At 37.6% G+C, this 19,403-nt stretch overlaps 1 long non-coding RNA gene across 1 annotated transcript in view; it reads right to left on the reverse strand.

The window, feature by feature from the left end:
- The window catches only part of LOC118166780, a 15,235-nt gene extending 7,548 nt beyond the window's left edge, over window positions 1-7,687 (reverse strand). The window contains exon 1 of the long non-coding RNA XR_004750727.1: window positions 7,502-7,687. This is a non-coding gene — a long non-coding RNA (uncharacterized LOC118166780). The remainder of the gene's footprint in view (window positions 1-7,501) is intronic.
- Between the last annotated feature and the right edge of the window lie 11,716 nt (window positions 7,688-19,403).

A 19,403-nucleotide genomic window follows, 5' to 3' on the forward strand; every position in this document is an offset into this window, starting at 1 on the left:
TCCTTCCTTCCTTCCTTCCTTCCTTCCTTCCTTCCTTCCTTCCTTCCCTCCCTCCTTTCTTTTTCTTTTGTTCATTCTTTTTTCCAATTTAAAATAAATTAAAATCAAACAGGGCTTGCAGACTTTTTCTGATAAGAAGCAACAGTTCTTTGTAATAGAAATCTTGCAATGCAACAAGCAGGTACTTCTTCATTCAAATTCAGAGCTTAGGTAATGTCAAAATGTTGTATCTATAGCATGTAACATGACTATAAATATGGAGTAAAGCAAACAAATATCCCAGTACTGTTTGAATTCTTGGATTTCACTCCTCACTGCTCCTTACTTTTATTGCCAGCTGGAGACTGAAGGAGATAGAAGACTGAAATCCCATTTTAAACATATAAATATTGCAGTGCTCTCTTGGATGACTATAGATGCTTGTCCTGAAACACTAGGGTTTCATTTCTTGCAGGATGTGAAGGATCTATTTTATTGAGCAACTCAGTGTCAACCTTGCCATTCAGTCCTTAATGTGGCACATAGTTAATGCTGCTATACCTAGCAGGTGGCCTGAGGGTTCCCTGTCAGCATTTTTATCATGCACAGCAGGAACACTAAAACCACTCATAGAGCTATGAGAGTTCGAACACTTTAATATTGCTCTGAGTTTCCACTTAAAATATAAATATCAGTGACCTCTGAGAAAACTTCTATTTAAAAAAGATCTCAATTGTATGTCTCTGGTTGGTGAAAACACATCCATATTCAAAACAGTTTAAACCTACTCTCTCTGCTAGCATGAGGCATCACAATATCACCATTTGTTGACTACAGCACTATAATAATACATCAGGTTCAAAGATAATAGGTTCGTTGGCATAATGTAAGCATTTGACAAAGATACAGGAAAATCCAATGTGCTCAAACTTTGGAGTGTTTCAGTTGGGGCTTCCAAAAGGCAGTGAGGATATCTCATACTCAGTACTAAAAGGAAAGAGTTGAAAAAAGTTCCAAACTCTTACTAGGGGTTCTATCATGCACTCTCAGTTGAAATCCTGATTGTGTAAACTGGCCAGCTGAGGAAAGAATGACAGCTTCTGAGCTTCTGCTTTGAAAGGAAACCCTGAAAAAGATTAAGTGAGACTCATTTAAAGTTATTGAGAGTTAGGGCAAAAGCTCATTACCAATGCGACCTAAAACTATGGCTTTGATTTTAACATGACAAGTGCATAGGACCACAAGAAAAAAAAAAAAAAAAATTAACCACACACATATCGATGCTAACAGTAACTCAGTGTGCTTTCACAAGCATTTTGATCACTTGTATACCTACTTCCCACATGGTGGTGCTGCATTTTATATCACATAAACACTACTCTATAGTATGACCTAAGCTTTTATATCTCTCAGACACTTTTGATAGTTTATTCTAATCACCTTGCCAAAGTATCTGAGTAAAGAAAAAGATTTTTTATATCCTAAACCCATTCCCTAACTACAGTAGGAATTCTGTGTAAAAGATAATCAAACATTAATACTAATTATGGAATAGAAGCCTCAGGAGTTTGACAATGCTTTGCTCAGCACCTGTGTATACTTAACAAGACACTACATATTTTTAAAAAGCCACTGCACACATTTATATCACTTTGTATATTTTTAAAACTTTGTGCCTCAGGGAAAAAAATAAAAACTAAAAACTAAATGTTTGTTATGTTCACTACAATCATTAGACTTAATACTAAAATAAATACTACTTTGGTCTCAAGTAATGGGGACCAAAAGTTCACAACCAAAATGTATGGCTTTCTCTGGAGTTGGTTTTATTCTGAGTCTTAAAACTTAAAAAAAAAAAAACAAAAACAAACAAACAAACAAACAAAAAAAAACACTATGGTAATATCATGCATTCTGTACAAGATGTGGAAGCACATCTTGTTTTGATATGGATAGACGGATAGATACATACATAAAATATACTGGCAGCAGAACATTCAAACACCTGTGATGCAATTTGGTGTTATACAAGCAAGGTACACCTTTCCTTTAAGTTCTCGCAGTTTTTGAGGTCTTCATAACTTCATATGACAATAATATTTGTTCCATTAGCACTTAGAATCATAGAATCCTAGAATCATTAAGGTTGGAAGAGAACATCAAGATCATCTGGTCCAACCATCTACAAACATCACTGACTAAACCATGTCCGTAAGCATCAGGTCCAACCTTTTCTTGAACACCCTCAGGGACGGTGACACCACCACCTCCCTGGGCAAGCCGTTCCAATGTCTGACTACTAAAACTCATTCATATATTTTTGTTCAATGCCAGGTCTCATTTAGATCACGGTTGTTGTTATTGGTTAAGATATTTTCCTCAGAAGAAACCTACCAACAATCTTTTGGTAGGGAAAAAAGGCACGGTTACTGCAAGTACACAATAAAAACGTTGGCTATACAGGAGTATTCTATACTTATCAAGGGTGAGGGTGAAGTACATTACGCTCACACACATGCTCAGCACAAATAGGAAAACCTGGGAAGTATCATGTCTCCTCCAGATTTGTTTCTTTCCTCTTTTCTTTCAGTACTAAGCTTTTGGGCATGACATCTTACCTGAGCCAGATGGGCATTGCAGTTAGTAATTATTTTTGTTCATACTTTGACAAATCATTTGTCCTAGATCCACATTTGATAGCTATAAATGCAGATATAAGGTGGAGTTATTTTTCCCATTCTTTCAAAAATGTGTTAATTGTCTCAGAATATTAATCCAAAGATTAAATAAAACCACTTGCATATGTAGGAACAAACTCTGGTCCCCATGAAGAATAAAACTTCCAATGCAATCCATGACAGTACAATTTAATTCTCAGTCACTTAGCTACAGACAGGAAACATAACACAACACAAAATTATTTTATTAATCCATAAAATCTGGCCAGAATCTAGATATACTGTACTTTGCTCTTTTTGAGGTGAATGATTTGCAAAGACAGCCTCAAGGAGAAGATACAATTTTGCCAGAAGCTCATTATCTGATGTCAAAGCAAATTTTATGTTTTGTATCTTTGGCTGACAATGTTCAGCCTTTTCTGAAAAAGCTGCATTTTCTACTGCAGTATGCCTGTAATAAAATGTCACTGAGGAGAAGGAAAAGAAACATGCTTATAATCTCTTTTAAGGGCTCAAACTCCTTTTAAAACCAGATTAAAGCACAAAGATGGACAATCATGTTTTTGTATCAGTGTGTGTGCATGTGTGTATTTACCTGTTTGCTTTCATATTTTTTTCTTTAATAATCATTTGTCTATCTCTTGTGCGCCCATTCCTGTGGTTGTTATACTCATTCATATTTTGGAGGAAGACAATGGGATTATCAAAAATATCCTCAGGCAAGTGTAAAAGTTCACATAACTTTTGTATTGCCTTTGTTCTTTGCAGATATATGTGACCATTATACTTTGATTCTGACCTCAGCATAATTTTACCTTGTTTGACTTCAGTAGCATTATGCAAAATTCACAAAGATCTGAGAGAAAAAAATAATTATTATTATCTTGTCTGCTCAAAGTATGCTGAAAGAAACATTTACTTTCAAAATGCAGGGATGGTTTGCTTCAAAAATTGAAATAGTGCATGCATTGCACAAGTGGAACGGAATTTTAATATGTTTTTAAAGTGACTGAAGTTTTATGATACAAAGGACAGGTAGATATTTTTGTTTCTCCTATAATATAATACATAACGGACTGAAATTAATAAGCAATAACTTTTAGAAGGATAAAATGATCTCTGCAATTTGTTAAAAAGATTTAAGATTCAGTGAGTAAGTATGATATCTATACATTGATTTGGCAATACACACTGTGTAGGCTGGAGTTCAAAGACACATCTGTTTTTCGTCGCTCCTTGAGGATTTTCATTCTGCTACTGATTTCTGCTAAGTAGTTCAGTAACTGGAAAATGGCACTACAGTCACATACTCCTTTCTCCTCTCCATTTGTGCTTTCAAGGGGAAAATGAATCATACAGAGAAATAGGAGTTTAGGAAACTGAGACTATATCTACATTATCAAGTAGTGTTCCACTAAAGAAGCAGACCTGCAGGCTGAAACAGCAAAATTTCCTCACATTTTGGAGTATTCATACTTTCTATATGAACCAGGAAGACAGTCTTCCTCTGAGTATTTAGAACGTTTCTTCTGCCAATCTTGTTCTTTAGACAATCACCATACAGGATAGTGTTAAAGAAAAAAAAAAACAGTGTTATAAAATTATAACTCAATGAACAAATGAATAATAAATAAAATCAAGGAGACTATTTCCAAGAACTCTTTTGGGAGCCAGAACAAAATTTCATACATACCACACTAAGCACCCACACAGGGCAGAGAAAAGATATATACTGATTTTCTCCTTATGGGTTGTAGACAAGACACCGTATCTGAAACTGGCTTTAGATATAAGCCTCTTGTCCAGTGTATTCTATATCGCCCCATGTCCACTCTGATATTTTCCATTTACATATATATATTCCATGGTGCAGAAAGGGGGACAATTCATACACAATGCTGAATAGAGAGGTAGCATGAATAATAAAATCATAGAATGATTTGGTTTGAACAGTGCTGTCTTACCCTGCTGGGCAGTTAACTCCACCACTACTGCTCTCCCACTTGCCCTCCACAAAGGGAAAGGAGGAGAAAATACGATGAAAAGGGTTCAAAGGTTGAGATAAGGACAGTTAGATCACACCAATTCTCATCACAGGCACAACAGACTCAGAATAGGGAGACTAAAATAATTTATTGCCTATTACAAACAGGCTAGAACAGGGAGAAACTAAAGGCAAACTAAAAACACCTCCCCCCTCAAACTTCTCCCCCCAGGCAGCACATGAGAACAGGGAATAGGGGCTGTGGTCAGTCCCTAATGCTTTGTCTCTGGCGCTCCTTCATAGTCACTCTATTCCCCTGCTCCACGTGGGGTCCCTCCCACGTGGAGCCATCCTTCCCAAACTGATCCTATGTGGCTTTCCCACAAGCAACAGCTCTTCAAAAACTACTCCAACATATGTCCATACCATGGAGTCCAACTGTCAGGAGCAAACTTCTCCAACATGGGTCCCCCATGGGTGGCAGCTCCCCCCAGACTCCTTGCTCCTGTGTGAGCTTCTCTCCATGGGCTGCAGCTCTGGCCTGGGCCTGTCCAAGGGCCCTCCTTCTGTACTGACTTCCTTTTCTTCCTGCCCTTCTGCACTGACCTTGGGGTCTGCAGGGCTGTTTCTTACGATTTGTTCTCCCAGCTGCTGTTGCACAGCAGTTATTTTTTCCCTTTCTTAAATATGCTCTCAAAGAGGTGCAACCAATGTCACTTGGTTCAGCTCTGGCCACTGGCAGGTCCCTTTTGCAGCCGGCTGCAAAAAAAGCTCTTATGTAACATGGGGCAGATTCAGGAATTTTCTCACAGAGGCCACCCTTTCAGTTCCCCTGCTACCAAATCATTGATACATATATCTGTAAAAATCATCTAGTCCAAACCCCCTGCCATGGACAGGGATGTCATCCACTAGGTCAGTTTGCAGAAAGTCCAATCCAACCTGGCCTTGAACACATATAGGGATCGGGCATCCATATTCACTGGGCAACCTGTTCTAGTGCCTTACCATCCTCATAGTAAAGAATTTCTTCCTTATATTTAATCTAAATCTACTAACTTTTAGTTTAAAACCTTTTGTCCTATCACTACACCCATGTCAATGAGTCCCCCTCCATCTTCCTTGTTGGCCTTCTTTAAGTACTGGAAGGCTGCAATACAGTGTCCCTAGAGATTTCTCTTCTTTTGGCTAAAGAAAAGCAATTCTTTCTGCCTGTCTTCATTGTGTCCCAGTTCTCTGATCATGTTTGCGGCCGTTCTCTGAACCCACTCTAACATGTCTGTGTATTTTTTATGTTGGGGTCCCCAGACCTGAAGGCAGTACTCCAGCTGGGGTCTCACAAGAGCAGAGTAGAGGGGGAAAATCTGCTTCAACCTGCTGTCCAACCTTATTTTGTTGCAGTCAATACGACTGACTTTCTGGACTGCAAGTACACATTACCAGCGCATGTTCATTTTTATATCCAGCAGTACCCCAAGTCCTTAACAGACTGTACTTTTCATCCAGTCTGTATTGATGTTTGGAATTTCCCCCAAGGTCCTGGGTGCAGAACCTTGCACTTGGACTTGTTGAACTTCACAGTTGTCTTAATAGTTGCCTAGTAGTGGGATGTATTAAATCTAGATAATTTTTCTGTGAGTTCCCCCATTGAAAGTACATTCAACACAGTGGCTCCCATATTGACCCATCTTGATACACTATGCATTCTCAAGTTATCAAAACTTTGAAAATATTATATTCTACATAAGTTATTACTGTACCTTTAAAATCACAAGTAGATGAGATAATTAACTTGAATGCCATGTCTACAAGTTTTTAAATCCAGTTTATCCAAGATAGCTTATTTTTAATTAGTTCTTGGCAGGCACTGCAGCTTTGATAGTAATTCTAAGCCATATTCCATTGAAGTGTTTCAGCAATTTTCTCTATCTTAAAGCTGTAATACAGAACTTGCAGCAAAATCCATTGTACTGGTTCTTTAAAACTGTCTCTGGTGTCTAATCTGCAAAGATGAGGAACATGCATACATGCAGAGCTTTGTAAGATTGTACTCATAACTGTAACTACTAATTGTAGATATTGAGATGTTTGCTACAGTAGTTCAGTTTCAGCTACAACCCAGATCTGTAATTGGTGGAAAGTATACAGAAGTGGATTGCTCAATGTGCATGGTTTCTTTTTTGGTTTTCTGTTTTCAGGAAGCAAGTACACTACTAACAACTTATCTTGGAAATTATTCTGCCTTTTATCATGAGAGTAGATCAATTCAGATTTAACATCAGTGTGAATCTGGCCTATCAGAAGCATAGATTTCTATTTTAAACAGCACTTTTTTGTACATATATACCATACTAAAGCCAGAACCAATTACTGATGGATGTGGAGAGGAAGCTGCAGCGGGTTTACGTGACAAGGTTTTGGTAACGGGGGGGCCGTAGGGGTGGCTTCTGTAAGAAGAATCTAGAAACTGCCCTATGTTTGGTAAGGACCCCACTGCTGTCCAGAGCTGAGCCAATAAGTGATTTTGTTTTGTGTCTCTGTGAGAGCATATTTAAAACAAAAAAAAAAAAAAAAAAAAAAAAAAAAAAAAAAAAAAAAAAAAGGAAAAAAGATGCTGTGCCACACAGCAGCTGGGAGAGTGAGAGGAGTGAGGAACAGCCTTGCAGGCTGTTCACTGTTCACTGAACTTCCAAGGTCAGTGAAGAAGGAGGGAGAGATGCGCCAGGCACCGGAGCAGAAGTCCCCTGCAGCCTGTGGTGAGGACCATGGTGAAGCAGGCTGTCCCCATGCAGTCCTGTACTGGATCTGGCTGGGATGTTAACTTTCCCTGCAGCAGCCCATACAGTGCTGTGCTCTGCACTTGTAGCTACAACAGCAGTGGTATCACACCGGTGTTGTGTCTGCTGCTGAGAAGTGCTGGCACAGCATCAGGACTCTCTCAACCCTCCTAGGGAGTGAGCAAAAAAAGTGAGAAAGAAAGATCTCCGGGGCAGCTGACCTAAACCAACCAAAGGGATATTCCATACCATATGATGTCACACTCAGCAATAAAAGGTGGAAAAAGGAAGAAGAGGGGAGGGGTGGGCTCTCATTGTGAAAACGTCTGTCCTCCTCCCAAACACCGGCTACTTGCGTTGAGGCCCTGCTTCAAGGACGTGGTCAAGCATCGCTCATTTGTGGGAAGTAGTGAGTAATTTCTTTCCTCTGCACTTCCACATAGCCTTTACTTGTTTTGTTTAGTTATTCCCTTTCCCCCTCCCTCTTCCCCTTTCCCTTTTTTCCCTTTAGATGAATTGTTTAATTAATAATATTTCCTTAATAATATTTTTTTCTCTTTAATTAAATTATCCTTATCTCAACCCGTGAGTTGTTCTTTCCTTTACTTCTTCCCCTCCTCATCTGAGGAGGGGGAGTGAGAGAGTGGTTGTGGTGTTTTGTTTGCATGACAAAACCACCACAAGTCCCTGGAGTACCACGGTGGAGCAGGGTTCCACGCTGCAGCCCGTGGAGGAGACAACGGTGGAGCAGGTGGACCTGCACCAATCGAGACTACGGCCTGTGGAAGACCCCTACTGGAGCAGATTCTGGGCAGGACCTGTAGCCCATGGAGAGGAGACCACGCAGGAGCAGGTGACCTGGCAGGAGCTGCTGCCTGTGGGGGATCCAGGTTGGAGCAGTTTGCTCCTGAGGGATGGACTCCGTGGTACGGACCCATATCTGGAGCAGTTCTTGAAGAGCTGCTGCCTGTGGGAAGCCCACTCTGGATCAGTTCAGCAAGGACTGCATCCTGTGGGTGGGACCCCACAGCACAGGGGACGAGAGTGACCGAGAAGGAGTGGTGGAGAAGAATAGCTATAGACTGACCATAACCCCCATTCACCCATTCCCCTGTGCCGCTTGGGGGGAGGAGGTGGAAGAGGGCAAATCGGGGGAAAGGTGCTTTTGGTTTCTTTCGTTTGTTTCTCACTTCTCTAGCTTGTTAGTAATAAGCTATAAATCTTACTATCTCTCTATGCTGAGTCTGTTTTGCCTGTCACAATAATTACTGTGTGATCTCCTTGTCCTTATCTCAATCCTTGAGCCTGTTTCATTGTATTTTCTCCCTGTTCCTCTTTGAGGAGGGGAAGTGAAAGAGTGGTTGTGGTGGAGCTCGGCCGCCCACCTGAGTAAAACTACCACAGGAGATTTCTATCACCTACCCAAGCTGAGAAATATAGACTGTATAGACAGAAATTTACAAGACCTGAAATAGAGTTGGAAGCTGCACATAGTACAATAAAGCATAATTTTGTATAAATTATTGTGTTCTTCTTTAGGTAGTTATACTCCATTGTCACAGCTGGGATTTGATTCTGACTTGGCTTAAACCAGTTTCTAAACTGATTTAGGGGGCCTTAAATTGTCTCTTTCATTGTGCAGAGAATCTCTACATTATTGGGCATATACACAAGTGAATGAGATACTGAGAAGTCATTCATTTTGCTTATGTCTCAACCTCTATTTGCTGTAACTCCTAACACTTCACTGAGAAAAAGACGACCTCAGCAATTCATGATTTCATTGATTCTATTTCAGTTCAGTAGGCAGTCAAGAAATTAAGATAATAAATATGGAATTTCACCCATATAGTCATATCTAATGTGAGAAAAGCCTAAGGAACATACTTGAGTAACACCTGAATAAAAATCTTAATGCCTGTTAGGAGCATGCAGACATACAATTTTTCCGCTTTTCTAGAATACCTAAATTCTGTCCTGTACTCTTCAAATCATCTGCTAGTGAAAGTACACTAATTTGCTATTAAATATTTATCAAAATTTATGCCAACCATTTTGTACTTCCTCTGTGGTCAGAATGGATTACCATCATTCATATGACTGCTCATAGAGTATGATTGTCTTTTCACAATAGAAATCCAAAAATACAGAGTTATTGTCAAATTTAGCATAGATCTTAGCAGAGAATGTCTGTATCAATGAAACTTGCCAACTTTCATAAGTTGGCTTTAGTGTTTTCATTCTGTTTGTATGACCCAATTTTAGCTCATTGATGATAACATATTTTGATTTAAACTCACTTAGATGTCAAGACAGTTTGGTTCAAAAATTCTGTTGAATTTAACTCATTTCAGTGTTTCCTGATGTGATGTTCTTATACATCAGCAAGTATAAGAAGTTTTGTCTTTACTGTTTTTCTGAACTAGGAGCAAATGACTACCTATAAATTTGCCAGTCATAAAATTTTGATCTTGCCATTTTCTGCTCACTGATGAACAACCAATTTTGAGTGTCCTGTGCGATTTGCAATCAGTTTTACACTCATTTTTAACTTAACATATTCTTTAGTTCTCACTTTCATTTTAACTCACTCCAACTTTATCTGCTGACAAGATGCCATATTATTTAGACACCAATTTCTTAACAAACGGAGAATATGCAAACATGATGTGCCAAGAATATATGTCAGTGCCCTGAAAGCTGCCAAGTTTCATGGATGATGATCTGCCTTGTTAATTATTTTGACATGACTACCCATTGCAATAGCCTTTTTTTTTCCATTGCTAGATATCCTTAAAACTCACACCTAATATTTCCACATAAATATCAAGCTCTCTTCTGTCTCCTACTGGCAGAAGTGTGTGAAGTCTGGGGCTCCAGGACTGGCAAGATGCAGGGAATCTTAGGGGTGTGAGTTTTAGCTGTAACAGTTGCAGTTTTAAGTCTGAAAATGCCTAAACAATCTCAGGAACATACTATTTCACATTAAAAATCCTGTTAGTCACAGATTTTTTTATTTTTATTTTTTTAACAGCTAAAGAGTGTAGATACCGTACTTAATAAAATCGTTTTCATCATGTATTCCTTGCTTTACATTCACTCAATTTTTGACAGGGATTTCTTCAGATCTAAATAACCACATAGAGGCACAGGTTTGCACTGGTTTCACATTTAAAACTTGTGCTACAGTATCTTGTTTCTTTAAATGTAATTGTAACCTTAATCCTAGGTAAATATGTTGCCTGTTCTCCATCCAAACTGAATTGGTTTTATTGGTCAAGATGTAACCCTATTTCTAAGACAAAATCTTTAATCCAGACCCAGTATACATGAAGCTATTTGCTTCTAAACTTCATTGTGTCATGGTTTAGTTGTGACAGAAGTCTATTAAAGGTTTCAATTGATATTTTAATATGCAGTGAATTCAGATTGTATGCTGGCTACTTAAATTAACCTATAAATCAATGTTTTCAGGAAAAAAAAAATCATTGTGGTAGTTCTCCATTTAATATTTTAAGTATCAAATTATTGAATTAAACTTATCTTCATGAACATTAGTATATGTTTAAAAAGAGTTCCGGATTACACCAAGCTGTGCGTTACATATGACATACTACAATAACCATGAAGCTGAGCCTGATACTATTTTTTTTTTAAGGAACAATATTAATGAGGAAAATAAAAAAAATGAGACAGACCAAATAAAATGAACAAGGGAAAAAATTAAAGCTAAACCAAATAAGACTAAGAACCAAAACAACAAACAATCAACCAAAAAAAAAAAAAAACACACCAAAACAAAATCAAACAACAAGAAACCACCTCTAAAGTGTTGAAAAATACAGCAAAAAGAAACAGACACAATAAAAATAGTGAAATGAGAAAAGTCTTAGATAAATGTACAAAGGCAGATGTGTTCCCTGTGCTGAAAAAATTCAATGAAGAACTGTAGGTGAATAATTGGATTTAGTGTCTCCTGTAGTTTTTCTTGTGAGAACTGTACAGGAAGAAAACCCATCTTTAGTAAAGTTATTTCTTGAAATGAAGCTTTTGTGAGCTCATGTGAACTCTGGATTATGTAACTATGTCTCTACCATGTAATTCCTATGCAGAAAATTCCTACCAGAAACACACGTTCTCACTGTTTGAAGAACTGCTTGAACTTCAGCTCGATTTTCTAAGACTTGAAGTCATATATATAATATCTATGTGAGAGAGAATTATGAGAATGTATATTTCTGTGAAATTTCTGAAGCTGCTGGCCAATAGTAACAAAATTCAACATAGAAACAGTTGTCTGGCTGCCTTGGAGGAGCCCTGAAAGTGGTGGGAAGCCCTTCCTTTCCCAATCACATCTATGTACTCCATGACAAGCTCTACACAAATCACTGACTACACAGAGTTTTGGTATGCCAGTATCCCTATTTATATATGCTTGCACAGAGGAGAAAAGGATATCATTTTTTTCTTGTATGTGGTAGGTAGGGTAATTTATGAATGAACTCAGTCAGCTGAATATGAGCCAGCAGTGTGCTCAGGTGGCCAAGAAGGCCAGCAACATCCTGGCTTGCATAAGAAACAGCGTGGCCAGCAGGTCCAGGGAAGTGATTGTCCCCCTGTACTCGGCTCTGGTGAGGCTGCACCTCGAGTACTGTGTTCAGTTTTGGGCCCCTCACTACAAGAAGGACATGGAGGTGCTTGAGCGAGTCCAGAGAAGGGCTACGAAGCTGGAGAGGGGTCTGGAGAACAAGTGTTACGAGGAGCGGCTGAGGGAGCTGGGTCTGTTTAGCCTGGAGAAGAGGAAGCTCAGGGGTGACCTTATTGCACTCTACAGGTACCTGAAGGGAGGCTGTAGCGAGGTGGGGGTTGGTCTGTTCTCCCACGTGCCTGGTGACAGGACGAAGGGGAATGGGCTAAAGTTGCGCCAGGGGAGTTTTAGGTTGAATATTGGGAAGAACTTCTTTACTGAACGGGTTGTTAGTCACTGGAATAAGCTGCCCAGGGAAATGATTGAGTCACCATCCCTGGAGGTCTTTAAAAGATGTTTAGATGTAGAGTGTAGTGATATGGTTTAGTGGAGGACTTGTTAATGTTAGGTCAGAGGTTGGACTCGGTGATCTTGGAGGTCTCTTCCAACCTAGATGATTCTGTGATTCTGTGATACTACATGGAAATGTCTTAAGTTTATGTTTATTATATGCGTAAAAAATCCTTTTGCTTACTAGACATTGCTACAAAAATACTTTTTATAAGATTCAAACTTAGAAGGCACACAGCCATAGAAAAATCCTATGACATCCTTTAAAAAACTGACTTCTCACTGAAACAATAGTTAAATTCACCTTCCGCTTCAGTTATTGATGAAATAGTAATGCATCAGATCACAGATAAATTATTTACCTACAGAAGGATATTGGTATAGATATTCCTACCTCCACCAATGCAGGATAATACAGTGTGTTCTGGATTCTACTATCTTTTAGCATAACTCCAGTAGTGTTAGTAGATTTCTAACAGTGAATCTGTGTACTACAGTAAGTCCCTGCAACTAAGGAATTAGTTATAGTTATTGATCCCTAATTTGCTTGTGCTGCTGTTTCAGCTGCTGATCATAATTTGCTTGAGGGATCAGAATAATGCTTTGTTCTCTTACCTCTGACTTTCTTATTTGATAGATTGTCTTTGATCAGAAGAATTTAAGAAATGTCTGTGTATTGTCCAATTACCATCCTTATAAAAACCTGTTGTAGTGTTATTTGGTATGTCTGTTAAGCGAATTGATTTGCTTTACTGCTTTCCTATATAAATCAACAGTTTCACTGTGCACACTCCAAGTCAGTTCTAACAGTTCTTTTAATTTTAATTTTTATTTTATTTTTATTTTTTGACAACTTGATCTTTCTTTTCCCAAACTTTCCCATCCTATAGTGTTCAGTTTAGTAGGTTATTAAAGTAGGAAGATCTGAGTTTCCCTAAGCCTCAGATCACCAAAAGATGCAGAAGATAACCAAGAAGGTTAGAGTAACAGAGTCCAAAGAAGACTACACATCACAGCTGAGACTACAAGGAAATAAAACCAAGATTACTTACTGGGATTTTGCCTTTCGGAAAGAAAAAAAGAAAAAGAAAAAAAAAAAAAGAAAAAAAATAAGAAAAAAAACTTTAAAAGGTTTATACATAGGATATATGACATCCAGATAAAAACAATGAGAGGTGAAAACATAGCTTTATACTGCAGCCAAATTCTCTGAATTCTCTGAAATTAAATGTTAATGATGAAACCTTAACATATAAAAACATTACAAAATCATTTATCTATGGGTGAAAATTAGAACATGCACTTTTGCCCCTATCAGTGCAGGATTGTTCTTAATTGTCTTTCATAACAATTTTGCTGTAACCAGGAAACTTAATGGTTGTCATTTTGACAGAAAGCATTGCCACTTAGGTTTAAGACATAAAAATCTATGGCGGACATTTCAGATATGTGAGATTACTTACACTTACGGAGAACCCTCCCTTTTTAATATGAGCAGTAAAAGTCATTAAAGTCTTACAATTAAATCTGACTCTTTCAGTAAGGGCAACAGTTCACATGCCTATTAGAAGTTAATCATGTTATTCTTGAGAATTTTTTTGACCTAAAATCTATAACCAGAATGCTGGAATTCTTTAGGTAACACGTCTCACTATCAACAAGTTATGGTCCTGAAATGAAACAAAGGAAATAAGATCACTCATTTTAAACACATTTTTAAAATGTATGGCAAAAGAAAACCTAAACCATTGCAGTGAAACTGCAGAGCATTCTGCATCTTTAATCTTGAATCTTATTTTACACCTATTTCTTGTCACAAACCCAGCATTCAGCATGCATCACTGCTGCTTCCATGTCAAATTCAACTGACTGTTGCAGCTTGGATGCAGAACAGTGTCTAATTTTGCTGGCAAATAGCAACATATATTCTCTCCAGTTTCTGACAGAAGCAGACAGATAAACACAAACACCAGAAATGAGTGAGGCAAGTAAGCCATTAACCTAATGGATGAAGAATGAGAAGCTAGTACTGCAGTTTAGATCTCTGGGGTACAGCTCTTTGCAGCTCTAATTTACCAATTTGTTTAATTTCAAATACAGCTAAGAAACATTATAGCCAATTAGTTCCAGTAGGGTTATAAGGCTGTATATTTAAATACCCCACTTGTATTGCTTTCCTGATAAACTGAAATATGTCTCATTTCATTCCAGGCTGTTCCACAATAGCAGCTGTTTTTTAAATTCTCATCTGGGACAGTAGTTAAAAGTCCTTGAAAATTAAATGAAATTCACTCAATTAGGCTAAAGAAACATCTAAACCAACTATTAGTTAGAGGAATTTTATTTAGTTTATTCCTGTCAAAGCACAGAGTCATAGACTGATTGGAATCATAAAATGGTTTGGGTTGAAAGGGACCTGAAAGATCATCTAGTTCCATCCTAGCTGCCTTGAGCAAGGACACTTTCCACTAAACTGGGTTTTCCAAATCACCATCCAGCCTGACCTTGAACACTTCCAGGAATGGGACAACAATAATTTCTCTGGGAAACCTGTTTCAGTGTCTCACTACCCTCACAGTAAAGAATTTCTTCCTTATATCTAAACTAAACATGTATGTATGCTGTAAGCTATCTTTATTTGCTGATAGGGTTAGAGATTTTACAGATGATAGCCTGCATCTTCAGGAATATTTAGGATAGTAGCTATTCTTGAACTGAAATAATCAAAAAAATACCCTCCTCCTAAATTCCTTGAAGGACTTCAGAATCTCTGTTTTGCCCAAGATAATTATTTTTCTGGACTGATTGCCAGGAAACCACTTTGATATCAAAAACAAATTATACTGCAGTTGTTTCCAAAAACCTATCCTAATGATTGCATTCTCCTGTAGTAGTTTCTTCACTTTAGACTATAGAATTTAACAGAATCCTATATTATCCCCTTTCACAAGACATAAAGACAAAAAAAAATAAAATAATTAGAGGGTATAGAGGGTAGTAATTCATATCACTTTCTATCACCAGAGATTCCTCAGTCAACCCATTGTCTCACGTCCAAATTAATACAGACTAAGAGTGAGACAATAGACAATAAAGAATTGTTAGGACAAAGAAGCAGCCTGCTGTCATGCAATGCCATTGGAGTCCTTGAAGAAAGAAAAGAATGGACATCCAAGAGCAGATCTCAAATTTATATCTCTGACAATCACATTACATGTAATAACCACATTTCCTAACTAACACACCAGAAAATAGATGAGTTTAGCTTTACTTATAGTGCTCTTGGTCAGTTATGCTGCTTTCTGTATCTGTTATTCTCATGAGAATTATGGTAATGAATACCTTCTCCACACATGCAGTGTGGGCTGGGGGCTCCTTTGGGCTGGGAGCTTGGTGCTGTGGTGGCTGCCCCAGGGCAACAGGGCAGGGTCTGGCAACAAGAGCCCATCCCACCATCCGAAGTCCAGGCTTTAGGCACCTCCCTGAGGACAGTGATGGGCCAAGTTGGACTGGGATGTTGGTCCATGAGTGGGAGTCTGGATCAGTCCCAGTGAGGGATATGAAGGTCAGACACAGCCCCAGAATGGCTAGGCAGGGCTGTGGGCCCAGATGGTGTGCTGTGGCTGAACACAGGCCAGGCTGCGTCATGAAAGGGCTGTTGCTCTACCAGGGGCCAAGCATGTGTCCCTCAGGCAAAATCAGTCCCCATGGGCAGGAAATTGCCATGCTGCTGCTAAGCTGGCCCCAAGGCCCAGCAGCTACACCCCTTGGAGGGAGAAGCATTCAAGGCCTTCACATTTGAAACCCAGAAAAAAAAAGAGAACAATACACAGCTGTAATTTTATCTTCTACTTCCTCTACTATTCCAAATGTTTATTTTATTTTCATCACTGAATTAACTCACTTCAGAAACACTCCCAGTTTGCATAAGGGGAGTATCATCACAGCTCCTGACTTAGGCAGTGCTCTCAGTCCTGTCTGCACAGCCATATGCTGATCTTCAGGGTATGCTGTCAGTTCTCCTGAGAAGCTTTGTCATGAAGAGCTGCATGGGATACCAGCTATACCCGAACAGGACAAAATCTACACTCCTGAAGTCAAGGGACCATACATGCTTTCACTCACTCACTTGAGGGTCTTGAACTCCACTATTTCATGCTCATTACAGTCATCAGAGAAATAAACAGTTTTGACCTAACTGTAGTGTTATAGTGGGAAAAAACCAAGGCTTCTTCAACAGCTATTCCCTTAAAGTAAGATTTGGAGAAGAAACTTCTGGAACTGACAGGTTCAAAAGCCCATATGTGTGAGGAACGTTATATTGAGTTTTGATACATTTTTCAAAATTTGTTCAATAATTCTGTGTTTATGAGTTAATATTGAGTTCTTGAGTTTAGAAATTCGTGATATACGAATCCAGGGTGATTAAATTATTTTTTGACATGGAAAACTTAATTAAGAACTAAATAGGTCATAATCACGTCCATGTCATTGTGAACAAAACCAGCATGATTAAAGTAACCAATCTATAAAACATGGCATATCATAAGTGGCACAAATAGTTTGATTTTTTTATATAATGAAAGTCTGTTCAAATACCACTCATAAGTTTTTGTTATTTTTATTGGTGAACTAGGATCTTTAGCACAGTCATAAACAGATATACTTGTGAAGCTACTGCTAATATCCCCAGATTTTTTTTTTTATTTTTTTTTTTCTGTATTAGTCTTCTTCACTAGATGCCATTGACACAATTAATGGTGAGATTAACAAAATGAGCATGAGTGAGCAACTGACTAAATGTTATAGTAATTAGATGCTTGATAATATGTATGGAATTTTTCATTTGAATTTTATTGGTCTTTATTATGGTCATTACATTTGTGCTCAGAGAGGAAATAAATGCAACTAGTTTATGCACAGACATAATGTAAAGTAACCATTACAAAAATCCATAGCTACAAACAAGAAATTATAGGAGGCCATTCACAAAAAACAGTATTCTGTAACAGAGGTATAGTTCACACATAAATTGAGCTTAGTGTTGTCACATTGTCCTGGTGTTTCCTTATCCACATGACAGACACATTTGAAATTCTTTCTTTCAGTCTTCTTTCTTCTACACTAAAACCTTGTTCTTACAATTCGCATGGCGAAATCACTTTTATAAAAGTTTTATCATTCCTATTACTGCGCTTTGTCTTCTGTCTAGTTTGTCTTAATGTTTCTTTTAATGTTCTGGTGGAAACTAAGTACCCTATTCCCACTGTGATTGCGGTATCACATGGTAGGACTGAATAATACATTTCTGTGTGCTACATGGCAGTGTTGTTAAAAGTAGACCAGAATTACATTTCACTTTCTACAAAAGCATCACCAACTTGTGATTCTTTTTTAAAAATCTTTCAACTTTAGTTAATGACTGACAGATACTTCTCATTTTATATGTTTGATGTTTCCAAGATGAGTGTGATTATGTACCTTGTCTTAATAGTATGTAATAGTCTCTGTTTCAGACTGTTTCTCTGATTTATGAAAATCATTCTGTCTTCTCAAGTGTTTGGAAAACATCTTAGTTTTGCATTATCTGCATAGCTTATACTTCTTAGTGTCATCATCTCAATCTTTCATGAAAATACCAAATATTGCTTGAGGAAGTACAGATTTCTGAGATCCATGGTATTTATATTGCAATTTTACAGGAAAATATTAATAACAGGTCTTTGTGCAGGTCTGAGGTTTCTTTTTGTTTTCTTTTAAGGATGGACAAATGCCTTTATTGAGGCAATAGTTTAAAGCAAACACTACACCTATTTAAAGAAAGCACAGATTTACCTTCACCTTTGCTATTGCTCTGAAGAGAAAATATTAAAGCTATTGTTAGGAAAATGGAATTCCTTTCTGTAAGGCAAAATTTCCTACATAGACAAAACAGGAAAAGTCTCAATAGTATAGTAATGCCAGTGGCTCAGAATGATTCTCTTATAACACTGGATTATGCTGTAATGAAAAGAAAGCATTTCCCACTTTCTATAAGAATTAGATATTCCATATAAAGTGCTAAAAAGATTTATCTTAAATTTTTGATTCCATAACTCATCACAATGTTACAGCTTATAATTTTCACTGAGAAAAGAGAACAACTGGTAATGGAATATATTCAGAACATGATAGGCAGAAAATTAACCTTATTCTACTATTAAGTAAATTAACCTTATTCTACTATTAAATCAATAGCTTTCACAAATACCATAAAGTGTCCCTAACTTCTATCTCCATGTCCCCAAAATTAACTTCTAATATAAATTATTTATTATTATTATTGTGGGGCACCTTCTCCTTGGAATTACTGTTAATGTCACATATAATAAAAATATGTCTTTACAATACAAAATGAGTGTGACAAGGAATTCAGAAGCCAGAAGCTAATGGTTCCAGATAAGCCTACATTTCAAATATTTTTGACATAGCAGCAAATTGTCTGCATAGTTCAGAAACTGCAAGTGCTGGGGAAGTATTTCATACTGCAAATTCACGGCCTTTTTGCTTGTTGAAATATAATTAACGACAATCCTATAGATCAGATACACATTGTTAAATTTCACAAAGAAGCTAATAGTTTCTTCATTTATGAAAATAGGTTGCTTTAAAATGCACAGCCTGAACCTCATTTTACATCCACAGGCTCTCAGGATCCACTCTCTTTCACACAACTTTAGACATTCTTTCAATGAAAGACACCAGGACTACATCAATTAAAAAGTAATTTAAATATATATGCACACAATAGAGAGACAAAAGGAGAGACAAAATCAACTGTGAACAGAATGGAGTCTTTTCATCAATACAATACAATACATTATTTCTTACAGGGTAAAATTCACTTTACCCTGAAAGCCCAAGTAATCATTTTGTGAGAGAAAATGTGTGAATGGGATGAAAAGATA

The sequence above is a fragment of the Oxyura jamaicensis genome, chromosome 4, assembly GCF_011077185.1.
Source record: "Oxyura jamaicensis isolate SHBP4307 breed ruddy duck chromosome 4, BPBGC_Ojam_1.0, whole genome shotgun sequence".
Taxonomy (NCBI): Eukaryota; Metazoa; Chordata; class Aves; order Anseriformes; family Anatidae; genus Oxyura; species Oxyura jamaicensis.